The 13,144-nt window shown below is 38.7% G+C and overlaps 1 protein-coding gene across 4 annotated transcripts in view; it reads right to left on the bottom strand.

Moving 5' to 3' along the window:
* The window catches only part of PLEKHG1 (pleckstrin homology and RhoGEF domain containing G1), a 130,253-nt gene that overhangs the window by 114,640 nt on the left and 2,469 nt on the right, over positions 1-13,144 (bottom strand). For 2 of the 4 annotated variants that reach the window (XM_042795971.1, XM_033011633.2), the window contains exon 2: positions 3,338-3,422. The gene's annotated coding sequence lies outside the window, so the exon portion shown is untranslated. Of the gene's footprint in view, positions 1-3,337; positions 3,423-3,501; positions 3,601-13,144 lie in introns of those variants that run through there. The other 2 variants (XM_033011634.2, XM_042795972.1) reach the window with 2 other exon arrangements.

Genomic DNA, 13,144 nt, shown 5'->3' with positions numbered 1-13,144 from the left:
ACTCTGAGTAAGCATGGGGGGGAAGACAGGGGTGAGTGAGCTTGTCTTTTTGGATTTTTTTAAAAAATAAAGATAAGAATTTCTGTTCAACACCTTAATATACAAATATTTTAAAAATGCATCACTTTGTTTACAGGTTATACACAATTTTAACTATATTACTCCTGAATTTGTCCAGACAATTAATGTAATCTTTTTCACAGCAGAAAATCCCAAACATGTGAACCGACAAGAGTATTAAGCAGCATCTGGAAAAGCTGTTCTATCAATTAACAAGGCCTTTTTTAAAATAGCTATCATGATCTTTATAAAACTATTAGTCTAAATGTACGAAGTGTTTAGACTTTCAATATGTCACTGGCAAAAGTTAGTTGGATTAATGTTTTTAAAATGTCTAGTCAAATCTGTCAATCCTTCTGTTAAATATTACATTCACTGGTCAGCTTCATCACTCTGAAGTAGATTGACAGCTTTCACAAAATTGCCAACAACAGAAAAGCCTAGAGATGCGCATTATATTATGACTGTTTCAGTCTGACTACAATCAGCCACAAAAGATTTGTGGGAAACTTATTAAAAATTGCCAGCCTTAATTATCGGGCCATAATCCAGCATGCTAAATTAAACTCCAAATATTCCCATGGATACTAATACAACTGCTCTAATATCCTGGTAGCTGCTTCCTGCAATAGGAAGACTTTTATAGGCCTTCACATTGCAATTGAACCCCTATTTTTGCCCCATACCTCCACTTCATTGCATACCAAAAATAGAACCAATTTATAGAGAAGCTCACACGTGGGCACGCATCATTCCTCACAACCCCCACACGGATTTGCAAGCCCTCATATCATTAAAGACATGGCCTAAACAAAGCATTCAGTGATGCACAGATGCTCAAGGAATTTTTTTGTGTAGTGACTTTCAGCATAAACACATTGCACATTAAAACTCATCATGGATTGTTAGAACAAAGTATATTGATGTTTCCTTCTCTGCTACAATAGATGTCATGATTTTAAGAGCTGCTGAAATACATTTTCATTCTTTCCAAAGATTAGTATATTCTAAACACCAATTTACTGAAACTATTAAAACCAGACAATACTGTTATGTAAGTCAAATGGATAATGGCAAAATACAAATAAATTTCATAAAATGTCTCCCACCACTAGCCCTAAAATTTTCAGAATGAAAATATTCTTAAAACCTCCAGATTTAAGTCTAGCATGTGAAGTAAATTTGGCAAAACTACTGGTGGTTATTTGATACAAATTTAAGATCCATCCCTCAAATCTGTATCTGCCCAAACCATTAAGCTATTCTTTTTATAGAACACCATTCCTTAAAATTTAGATTTCTTCCTTTTTCCCATTAAATTAATTCCTTAGTAAACGCACTTCATCTAGTCCTTGAATGCCTTATCACATTAGCTGATATATTTCCACACACTCCAATTTTGTTGATACAACAATTTTCTGAGGCACTTCACAGTGAAAGCTTGACTGCCATGGATCCCAGAGAATCTTAGGAAATGCTCTGCCTCTTAGGGAACATGTACAAGCCATGTTATCTCAGCTTTCAGAAAAGAGGTTATTTGAGTCTGAAGGTCTGGTTTAGCTTTTCTGTTCATCATGAAAACACATTAAAATCACTGCAACTCAAAACCAAGGCCAAGCAGCACATTTGAAATGAAATGGAAATCAGGGAGAGGCGAGGGGAATTTGAGCAAGTAATTCACTTTCTAAGGTCACTAGGCAAATATTTCACATGCATTTGGATATGCACAAATTTCAAGTTAAAGAAATAAAACTATTTGCTGTGGAACCTGGGAATGTACAGCCCCCTCCACATTTGTGGACGAAAAAATATGCTACTAATTAACTATCAGCAAATAACACAGACAACTAGTGTATTGAATTTAGGTCACACCAATTATTTGTCTCTAATGTATGTTAAAACATGAAACTTTATTCAAATCTTGCTATTTTTAGAAAATACTAAAGAAGAATTTCTGGTCTTTCCTCTCTCAGCCTCTGAAAAATGTTTTCTTACTTACAGAGACTGTTCTCCCTTGGGTCCAAAGGAAAGTAAAATATCAGTAATATAAGCTTCAATTGAATGCTGTGTAATCCTGCTAGTGTCTATCTATTAAAGCCAAGCAATCTCAAAGCACTGGATTCAACAAAGTTGCCATTCTCCTAAAAATGTATAAACATTTGAACACAATTGGATCACCAATACATACCACAAAATTATATTACATACACCCCACTATCAGTAGGGTAAAATAAAGACTATTATTATTTAGTGGTCTAATATAACATATTAATATTCCCTCTGCAGGTCACAGAAGTCAGAGTGGTGATTAACATAATATACTTTTTTTTTTATTTAACTTTTAAACTAATCCATGCTACACTGGTTTCAGCATTATCACTGGAAGGGTTGAAGTAGGTTATTTGTAAGTCATCAGGTTTTTCCAGATAGCAGTGTCCGTGCTGTTACCCACAAAGGCCATCACTGAATGCTTCCTTTCTTCAAAGAGAAATAGACTCCTTTGGGTTGGCACCAGGACTGAGGAGGATAGGAGGCAGAAAGGGACCTTGCCCAAAGCCCTCTTATCTAATATTTTCTGTAGAGTCTCCTGCCAGTCCTATTGTGAAGATTTCTGGAATGTCAATTTGTTTCAGATAATCAAATGAGTGAAAGCGGTTATTACAATCCAGTTACATTTCCATGGCATCTAAATCTGCTTTTCCTATGCTATCACGTTCCCCGGGTCCCCCAAGATTTTCAGGCAGTGAAAGCAAATGAACAAAATTAAACTCGGAAAAAAAAAAAAAAAAACCAAAACTATGAAAGATCAATTTCTTCTCAAAATGACATACAATAACATAGGAAATCTCAGGAGAATACAGAAGTCCCAGAGCTCCTCAGTCCCACAGAGAGACCATTGTTTCTCCATGAAAATGGCATTTTTCCCTCCAAAAGGACGGAATCAAGCAAGCAAACAAAAACCTCAGCAAAACTTCAGGTGCTAAAACTGAAGACTTTACTTCCCCTAACTGCTTAGGTATCCCCAAGTTTTAATTTAATTAGCATAAAACCCCATTACAATGCACATTAAGAAAATGCACCATCTTGGCTAACCAACATTTCAGGCCTCTACAGTACAGAAAACTACTCTGGATTTGCATACTAAGCAGTCTCATGGTTAACTTGAGGTATGTTCACTCAACATCAACAATAGTCTCCTCAGCCAGAGGCACAACACACACCATCTCTTATTTTTTAAAAAAATTAAAAGTTAAAATAACAATTAAAAAAATATTACCTGGTAGAGCACTCGCCAAATAAATCACTGTTAAATTAGGCAAAGTGGAGTCACTTTTCCTCTTCTCTGTTCAATCTCTGGCATTCTGCAGAAAGGAGGGTAAAAATTACAGAATTAGAGGAATGGGGGCACAACTCCACAGCTCAGCGGGGGGCTGTGCTCACCCCAGTTTATGCCTTCTAAGCCACGCTCGCCATACTGCCTGCCCGTTCTGCCTTAAAGAGTAGCTGAATAAAACATAGCACAGCCTGAATCCGGTTCAGACAGGCTCCAGGGTCAGATTTTGAATATGAATTAGACACTAATGTGATTCCAAAAATCCCATTAAGAGTTTTACCACCTCTGCAAGTGCCTACCTACATATCTTTTAAAAATCTAGATCAGACAGTTTGGGGTTATAAATCTGTGGCAGAGCAGGAAAGTGCTGCTGGCTTTGCAGGCTCTAAACCCCAAAAGCTTCAGGCCATATTCCTTCTGGAAATTGTTAGCATTGATATTAAACTTAATTATCTTTAATGCCCGGAAACCTCTACCCAAATGAACCCTCACTTTCCTGGTGAGCAGAAGGACACACCTCTAGCCGTGAGAGCAAATCAGAGCCATGGCTCACTTTGAGATCTGTCTGGTACCTGTATCTGATCTAGATATTCTCACAATGTCAACAAAGAATGACAAATACCCAAATGAAAATGTTGTTTCTTCTACCACTTCACAAAATGCAGCTATCTGGATACAATTGTGGTGCAGCTTTTTATAGCAAAATTTGTTAGTCTACCTTGAAGCCTAGAAACCGCAGGATCCTTGATCTAATGAGGGAAAGAACTCATTTCCTTTGTTAAATGTGTAAACCTTCCCAGCTTCACAACATCAGCTGGAACATCAACCAGGAACTGAACAAAGACACCTTTTTTATTATTTTAATTTGTCTAAGCCATTGCTTTACATTTGCCTGTTCTAGAGGAACCCAAGATTAATTTACCTCTCCTTCTTAGCTATTTCTGTGCTATGGGCTCAGCCAAAGGTGACAGTGAAGAATCCACAGAAACCAAACATCAAATGTTCTTGCTCTGAACTTCCCAGAAGCTATTGAATGTAAGACTGGCTTTTTTTTTTTTTTTTTTCATTTTTTATATTACCATAAGGCCTGTTTATATACTTGGAGTGGAAACAGTGCACATTCAGCTGCAATTGATTTCCTGTATGGCAAAATACCTCAGGCATTCAGCTGGCTGGGAACACTGCAGAGGCCTCTTACCATCACCAGTTTTTTGAGACCAGGATGGTCTGCCCCATGCCTGTTCTTAGGCCAGAATAAATAGAGTTCCTGCTGAGCTTCCAAGTTAATTTGGTCTAGAGGAACAAAATAATAAACAGACAAGATTTTATATTTCAAAAATCCTTTTAAAAAATACTGGTCTACTTTCAACTTCCACAATAATACAATCAATTCAGTCTTGCTAATGTGGCATAACATTCATTTGCAGATGTTTTTTAAATACAAAAACTACTCCATCTGTGATATGTTTCGGTTTTGTTTTCTTACTTTAAATGAAATTTCAAGACATTTTTCCCTCATCCAGTTGCTATATTTACAGCAATCAACACTACAAGGCAATTTCACAGATTAAAAGAGAATATTTTTTTCCCTTTTGGTATCACTGAGTGACAATTATAATAGCAATTTTATTTACTGCATTTAGGGCTTCTTGTTCATAACTGAATACATCGAATAGTCTCTACTAACATTGCTACAAATCTGAAAAAGGAAATACGTGAGTAGTCTTACCAGGTTCCTGTGATTAGACTGTAACAGTTTTAACATTGAAATACCCAACTACCTGACTCTACCTCAGGTTGTAAATTAAGCAAAACAAAAATACAAAGTAAGCTGTAATTACCATCCTACTTTCCATTCAGTTCATGCACGTTTCCTTAGTCTCAAATCCTCCAGTGGCAAAGGACTCCATTTCAACTGCTAGAGGAAGTAATTTCTTTAAGAACCCTAAAAAGAGACAGACTGGCAACACAGCCACAACCATTTAAATATACACACATTCATGCATGTGAATGTATGTATATATACACGTGTCTATACATATAAATAATGTGCACACATACATATCTGCAATATGCGTGTGTGCATATCTATATAAATAAATGAAAATCATAAAACCAGACAGTCCTGAAGATACCTAAATTTTTTATAGGGTCACTCTTGTTCGATAGAAGTTTCGTCAACAACAGCCTCTTAGTTCCAGAGTAAAATTATTGACCTAAAGCTGAGATATATTCTCTACCTCCCAGAGCACCCAACAGCCTTTCAAAGCCTTTGAATCAATGACTTCAGACAGGGTCCTACAGTCACATCCAAATCAACTACAGCACAAGCTATCAGATGTTAAAGAAAGTTAATAGCGGAACATTCTGTAACTTGTTCAGGAGAGTTTTCTACAGATCTTGGTATTATCATACTATATAATAGAACAATCTGTAAGGAAAATTAATTCTTCATTCTGTGAATTTTTTGATCAATTCAGTTGAATAGATGATTTATTTCTGAAACATCAATGTAAGAACATTGCACACTTTTCTACTAGAAATACCATTAAAAAGAAAACACGTGCACAGCCACTTAAATAAACTGATTAACCAATATAGTCATTTGTCCTAAAATGGTTATTTAATCTTTAAAAAGTATGCGTGTTTTAAAATAGCCTTAGTTATTCTAGAAATATTTCACAATTATTAATAAAGAAGTTTTGCGTTCTTAATCACTTTTAGAAAATATATAGTATTAAAGCACCAAGCAAACAGCAGTTTAAGGAGCAAAAACCCAGAAAACCCCTAGATTCAGATATTTAAATTGACTTGAACCATAATGACTGGCCACCCTATTAAAAACATTCTGGCACCAGGAGATTTCACTGTAACATTAAATGAAAACCCCAGAAACTTGAAAACTATCTTTCAAAACTCAGTAAAATCAAGGTTTTCTTTCTGGGTATAGGCTGAATGGGCGGCAACTAGACTATTTTTCAGTAAGAAGATTGGTGCTTTATGTTTTTCTCTTAGGAGTCTACAGACTAACGATACTCACTGAAAGGCTAACATTATCACTTTACACCAGTGAACTGGTTCCTTCAAACCATGGGTCTGAGTTTTGAAATCTCTGCTTTTTAAGAACTTCCTTACCCTATTTCTGCTATGGGAAAATATGAATAAATCTAACTATGAATAATTCTCTTCCACAAACTTACAAGTAGAAATCTGCTTAAATTACACGTAGGTTATCAAGACATTTGTTCCATTCATTGTCATCCCTGCTCTTATCTGGTCTCCAATCATAATAAATCACAGCTCACATCCAGACAACTCCATCCTTACAACTGGGATCATACTGCGTATTCAACATAATAAAATGGTATCAACATATACCGTAGTATTTTAAAACAAATACTCTTGCCAAACAATTCTACATACTGATCCTTTAAGAAAAGCTGAGAATAAAATTCTTAGTAGAAGTTCACATGTGTTAGACAGCAAACCACTGTGCAGGTTTAATCACTAGTGACAAGGACTAAAGTAAGAATTTATTTGACGTGAGTTTTACTGAGTTATGTGCCAGTACTTAAAGCCCAACTTTTCTGGCCAAGGAAAGCAGCTTGCCTATTACAGCACTGAGGGAAGGCCACATACTGTAGCACCTTCTCATTGCATGACGTAACTGTGATGAACAGACAGAAGATGTGCTGCGTCCCAAGGAAACAGATTTATTCCACATGTAATATGCTGAGTGCTTTCCCAGATGTATTAAGCTAATTTCATGGGCTAAGTACACACAGCTCTCCTACTTTCCTTCACTCTACCCATTCACAACAGTGAACAACACAAGAGCTGAGCTGCATGAGAACGTCAACAGCTAAGAGTAAATCTTTGCCAGAACTCCTCCAGACCATCTCTGGTATGACCTCAAACTATCCCCAGGAAAGAAGGCAGTGCTGGGCAAGTATGGGCATAGGCAAGTAACTCCGACCCGGGTATCAGAACTAATCACCTCCTGATATGACTCAATTTTTATAACTAACAAGTAAGAAAAAACAACCCAGTACATTTTTCTAAAATTGTCACCAATCCTCTATTAAAAACAAAAGGACTCTTCATGCAGCACAGACATTAATTTCATGAAGTGCAAAAGGAAAAAAAGAACAATATAGTGGGCAGACTCCTCAACACTAGAAGACAGTGGCCATAAAGAGGCATTCAGGCGGCCCTGGCACTCCCATGGCCCTCCAGAAGCTTCAATAGCTGCATGATGCACATAGGGTGGGCAGGCGAATCTGCCAGGTATGCATGGAAGCACTGTACCTTAGAGATGAAAGAGCCTAGAAAGCAACAGATCTTCACCGACAAAGGCTGATGACCAGCTTTTCTTCTGAAGACCGCAAGCCAGAGACTTGTGGGGTTGTTTTTCCAGAATTCTTCCTTGAAAAGCAGACACAGCTCCTATCCAAACAGTACGCTGTGGTGTGTGGAAGAAATCCCTTCTCCCCCATACCCCACACCTTTGCATATCATAGGTCCCATCATGTCAAAGCTTCACCAAAGAAAGGGAGAAGAAAAATGCTTATTTTGCTTTGCTTTGACATTGTGGGAATACAAGTCAGTGCCTATGCTGCACTTGGGCTGAACAAACTGCTTTGGAAGGGCCTGAAAGGTACAAAAGCCAAATCCGTTGGGCGCGTTTGACAACAGGGGTGTTTTTTTGGCAGGACCCTCTGCTGCAGAGTTGCAGGAAGAGCCTCTTTAATATGGTTTCTTTTGGGTCTGCACAGTGCATGGGAGCAGCAGGAAGGCTTAGGTGTGAGATTGAAGAACTCAAGGGACATTGTTGGCATGTACAGCCATGACCAAGGAAGCGCACCTGCGATGGAAACAGGCCATGCTACCAGAAGGGGAGAGTGACCCTGCAGATAGTGGCAAAGTGCAAGCTGCAGTAATGAAGATAAGCAGGCGGAGTCACCATGCAGGAGATCAGCTCTGAACTCTGCTCAGCATGGCCCATGCCTTGGCAAACTACTCTGTCCTTCACGCAAAAAGAAAGATGAGGTTTTCTTGATGCTTTATTCTGCATTTCCCTGCCAGCAGACTTTATGAAAAAGGAAAACGATTCCTGAAGGGAAGGTCTGCAGAAAGCCTGGTTCTTTTGAACTGAAAAATCTGCCTAGCACTGACTCTCCTAGCATAGATATCTCTAATACCAGTTTAGGAACAATGTCAACTAAAGCAATGGAAGAACAGAAGCATGCCAAGCTACTGCTGTATAAACCCAAAAGAAACCTTGGAAATTAAATGACTGTTGATGCCCTCAGGAATGACTTACAATCTTTCACTTAATAACAGATCACAAAATTCTACAGTGCATTACCAAAAAGCCTGCACTGTGCCTGATACTAGGTGCTGCAGGTAGATGTTCAGAAGAGAAGTTAATGACTTTCCCTGGAAATCTAGGAAAAAGTCACAAGGTTATATGAGTTCAAGCTCAGGAGAAGGAGATACTGGAGATGATACCCTCCTACCACAAGACAGAAGAGACTTCACAGCATAACCAGCCTGATAAGGAAGGCTACATCTAGTGAGGAGTGCAACAAGCAGGCCTTGTCTGCCTGCAGGACAGAGACAGCAACCTCCTCAAGGCAGCAGGAGCACAAAATGACCAAGATAGATCCAGTCAGACATTTATGACTTCGAACTCATCTAACATGAGAGAGACTGACAATTATCAGAGAAGACTGACAGAATGTAGAAATTACAAACTTCATATGCTAGTAGTGTATGAGGGAAGGCAAGCTGTGTCTCCAAATTCAATAATGATTCATTGTTAAATACATCTTTGTCTACCATTCAAATAGGCTATGACTGCTGAGTCTTCAGAGAAATCAGTGTTTCTGCAACAGGCTGAAGTTAATGATGACGTCACTCAGACACTAAGGTATGACAGCTCTGAGCAACCACACGTGGTATGTTATCATGATAATGAGAAAGAATTGGAAAGTAAACAGGGACAAAGCTTCACAAACACTTGAGTGTGAAGCATGCTAATCTGGGCAGCACCAAACCTGCTTGCAAGCTAAAATGATGTTTTTGCTGATATTAACTTGGTCGCAGTTTAAACAGCAAGCAGAAAGCTTTGTGCATACTGAAGTGATAAAGAAGATTACAGACTGCATAACAAGTGGTTCTTCATTTCACCCATCTATTTTCAAATATCTTTACAAAGAAGGAGCTATAATTTTTCCTTCATATCAGGTATCAAGGACAAAAGCATGATGTTACTTTAGACTGAAGTACCACAGATCAGTAGCAGCAGCAGAAAACAAGTCGTTCTGCCACTGTATTTTTGAAATGCATTGGAACCTCAACTGTGAACCTGGACTCACTGAGATAGGCAACACAAATACAAAAAAAAACAAAACAAAAAAAACCAAAACAAAACAAACAAACAAAAAAAAAAAACACAACAAAACCAACCAAACCATCAAGTTGATACTGGCATGCAGAAATCACAACAAAGCTGCAGCAGACACTGTATCTAATCTTAGGGGACATGCAAGAGGGTAAACATTGGTAAATACTTTAACAAAGAAGAGTTTACAGGAGGTTAGCAAGGAAAACTTGCCTGTGTTTACAGATAACTCCACCTAACACAAGCGGAAGCACGGGAGAAAGTACAAACACTAGAGCCTACGCACTAAATCTGAGAGATAGAGACTCCTCATGTGGGCTGATTAAAGGCAGAAGATGACCTTGAAGCCCACACCCAGATGACAATGCTGAAAGATGTCAACCCTGACCGTGAAAGGAAGCTGGCTGTTAAGCTGTCCCTTTACAGTGCTCCGTAGGGCAATCCACACCAGCCTTCTCTTTCCTGAGCTAAGTTCCAAGGTTTTATCTAAAACAACTCTGAGTAAGCAACTGAGCAGGTGATTCACTCACTGTTCCCTTGACACCCTTTCTACCTCTGCTCTGTACTCCCAGTGAAAAGACGTACGTATCCTGTCGGCAGAAAACATTAGCTGCACGATACTAATGCCTGGGGCATGACCCTGAAATGTCTGAATGGATATGAGTGTTCAAATATTTCAATATTAACATTCATTAAGTTAGGTTTTAAAACATCTGGGCAGGGCTCACATGCAAGTTTCTACAGAACGCACGCTTACGGGAAGAGGCTTGGCACCATTTGCAGTCTGAAACTCAATGACAGAGCAGGCAAGCAAGACTTAGAGGATTCAAAGATAATTATCACCGCTTCAGCCACAAGTTTGCATGGGAAACAGCTGCCAGTCCAAGCTATACCTGTTCACTACACTTAAAAAACACACATGCAACTTCCACTAGCATAACCACCCCTGGTCCTGTAGAGGACTAGGAAGTGGGAATAGTGGAGCTCATGCCAAGAAAGGAAGGAAGAAAACAAGTCAAAAGCATCAAATCTCTCTTCTAGATAAATTTTTAAACTGACACCTTGCTTTGTATTTTCACAGCAATGCTCTGCATCACCATTAGCAAGAACACAAGCAGTGACCCTCATATCCAGGTCCTTCAGAAGGTCCCCCAGTCAGCAGCTGACAGTGGTTTTAAGCAGCTTGTAACTTTGCTCGGATAGTTGCTTCTTCTAGGCCTCCTTGATAAGTATCAGTAGCTTTTCCCTCCTTTTCCTTCCCCAGTCCACCCTGACTAGGTCTCTTTCTTTTCCTGCACTTGTAATCAAATTTGCAGTTAAACCTATTTTAGGCCAAGTTCATATAAACTCAACTTTTGTTGAATCAATCTAGTCACACCTACTTGATACAACAACCACAAGTAAAAAAAAAATTATTAATAAATAGTAATAAAATTATTTATATCCTTAAAGTGACTCGAGAAACCTTTAACAGTATGAGATAAGTTTGTCTCTCACACATTCTTTTGGAAACTGAATTAACAAAACATACTTCGCTGATACTTTTAAGTTATTATTTAATCAATTCACATGCTTCTCTTGTATTCTTAACCACTTACATAAAAGGCTCCCATACTTCCAATCATAACTTTCCACTGTCCGGGTGATGTTCTTAAGCCCGACTTTACCTCTTCACTCGCTCTGCTCCTGTTCCCCCCCTCGTTTTTGTGGTTCCACTCCCTCACTCTGATATCTGATGTTTTTCTAAAGCCCCAAGTCTTGGAGCTATGACATCTCATGGGAATCTCAGCTCTTCTTTCAAAAAAGAAGTTTCTGTGCATTAGTTATGACAAGAGAACTGGAAGATATGACTTTTATAGGCTTAAAAACCAAGAGGAACTGAAAAAAATTACAAGATTAATGGTTAATAAACCAAACACACAAGTTTGGGAAGTCTGAGCCATGACTGGGGTGGGGAGGACACTGTTTGGGATTGGTGATGCAGCACAACTCTTTAGGTGGTTTGGTTAGTCTCCCAGAATGAGAGGTTTAATCAACTATTAAATGAGCAGCTATTAGAAATGCTTTGAAAAGCATCTTTAAAAAAAAAAAAAGAAAAAAAAGGGGGGGAGGGAAGGGGAAACAAGAAGTTCCGTGTCCTCTGCACTCAGTTTACAAGAATAATGCTTTCTTCTACTTTCCTCCTCATTGCCAGTCCTATAAACAAAAACTCTGTGTTAACCACAGTAATTCAGGTTCTCAAAACTCACTGTTCAGCGACACCTCTGCAAGTCTTTCTGCCACTCCAGACTTTGCTGAGGGGATGTAATAATTTCCCTCCCCCTCCTCCCCAACACTACAAAAGCAAAATGCTGTTTACAGTAAGTAGTGCTAAGACATCTTCATTGTCCTTGTCCCTGTGAGCAAAAATTTCAGCTCACTGTGAGAGGACTGCCACATATAATCACAACTACTCCAAATTACTTCAGTAGATATTACTAGTAACTTGCAACTACTGCAGCTTTATAAATGTTCAATCTGAGAAACACTTCTAACCAGTCTTGCAAATGGCTCCCTTTGTCATCAGACTGGATGATTCAATTATTCCCTGGCCCAGCACATCTGACCCTATGGATATGGAACAGATGACAGAGCCATGCTGAGCATCATCTTCAACTGCCACCCAGCAATGCAGCGTCTCTCCTCTTCACCACCCCATGCTCCAAAGGCTGTGAACTGCAATTCTGCCTAGGTTAGGGAGGAGAGACTTAGTGGTGCCCAGCAATGGCTGGAGTGGCAACCAAGCATGAGGGAAGCAAACGAATAAATAAAAATCAACAGATGAATGGGTCTTTGGCATACTTTAGTAGGCACGCTAAATATCTGTTAAAATATTGGGTTTTGGGACTTTAAAAAATAAATTAAGAGATAAAACCAAAGAAACTGTCCATTCGGAGTTCATATTTTATAGTATCCTTCGCTAGCAATTGTTTTGGTTTGGGGTTGGTCTTTTTTAAATACAAAGGGCTGAGATGTGAGAGATGTCACCTCTGCACAAAACCTTTTTTTAAATAGTGGTATCTCAGACTAATCTGTGGAAGTACCCTTCAAAATTACTAACAGCAGATTTTGTAACTGTGTTCTTGTTAGCCCCATCTTTGGGTTGATCTCAAAAGTACTCACCACAGCCTACAACTTGTATGGGTGATGCTGTCACAGAGCTGCAGCTACCCCTGTTACCAATAACTTTTTCAATAAAGTAAAACGACGGAAGTCACTATCTCAGTTAAAGTTCTGCTAGTATTACGTGGTTAACAGAAAACAAATCAGCTTTACACTGCAGGGTTTGCATTGAAAGATAATAA

This window comes from Tyto alba, unplaced genomic scaffold, assembly GCF_018691265.1.
Source record: "Tyto alba isolate M040663 unplaced genomic scaffold, T.alba_DEE_v4.0 Super-Scaffold_22, whole genome shotgun sequence".
In the NCBI taxonomy this organism is placed as follows: domain Eukaryota; kingdom Metazoa; phylum Chordata; class Aves; order Strigiformes; family Tytonidae; genus Tyto; species Tyto alba.
Note: the sequence above shows the minus strand (reverse complement) of the source record. Positions and strands in the feature narration are given on the sequence as shown.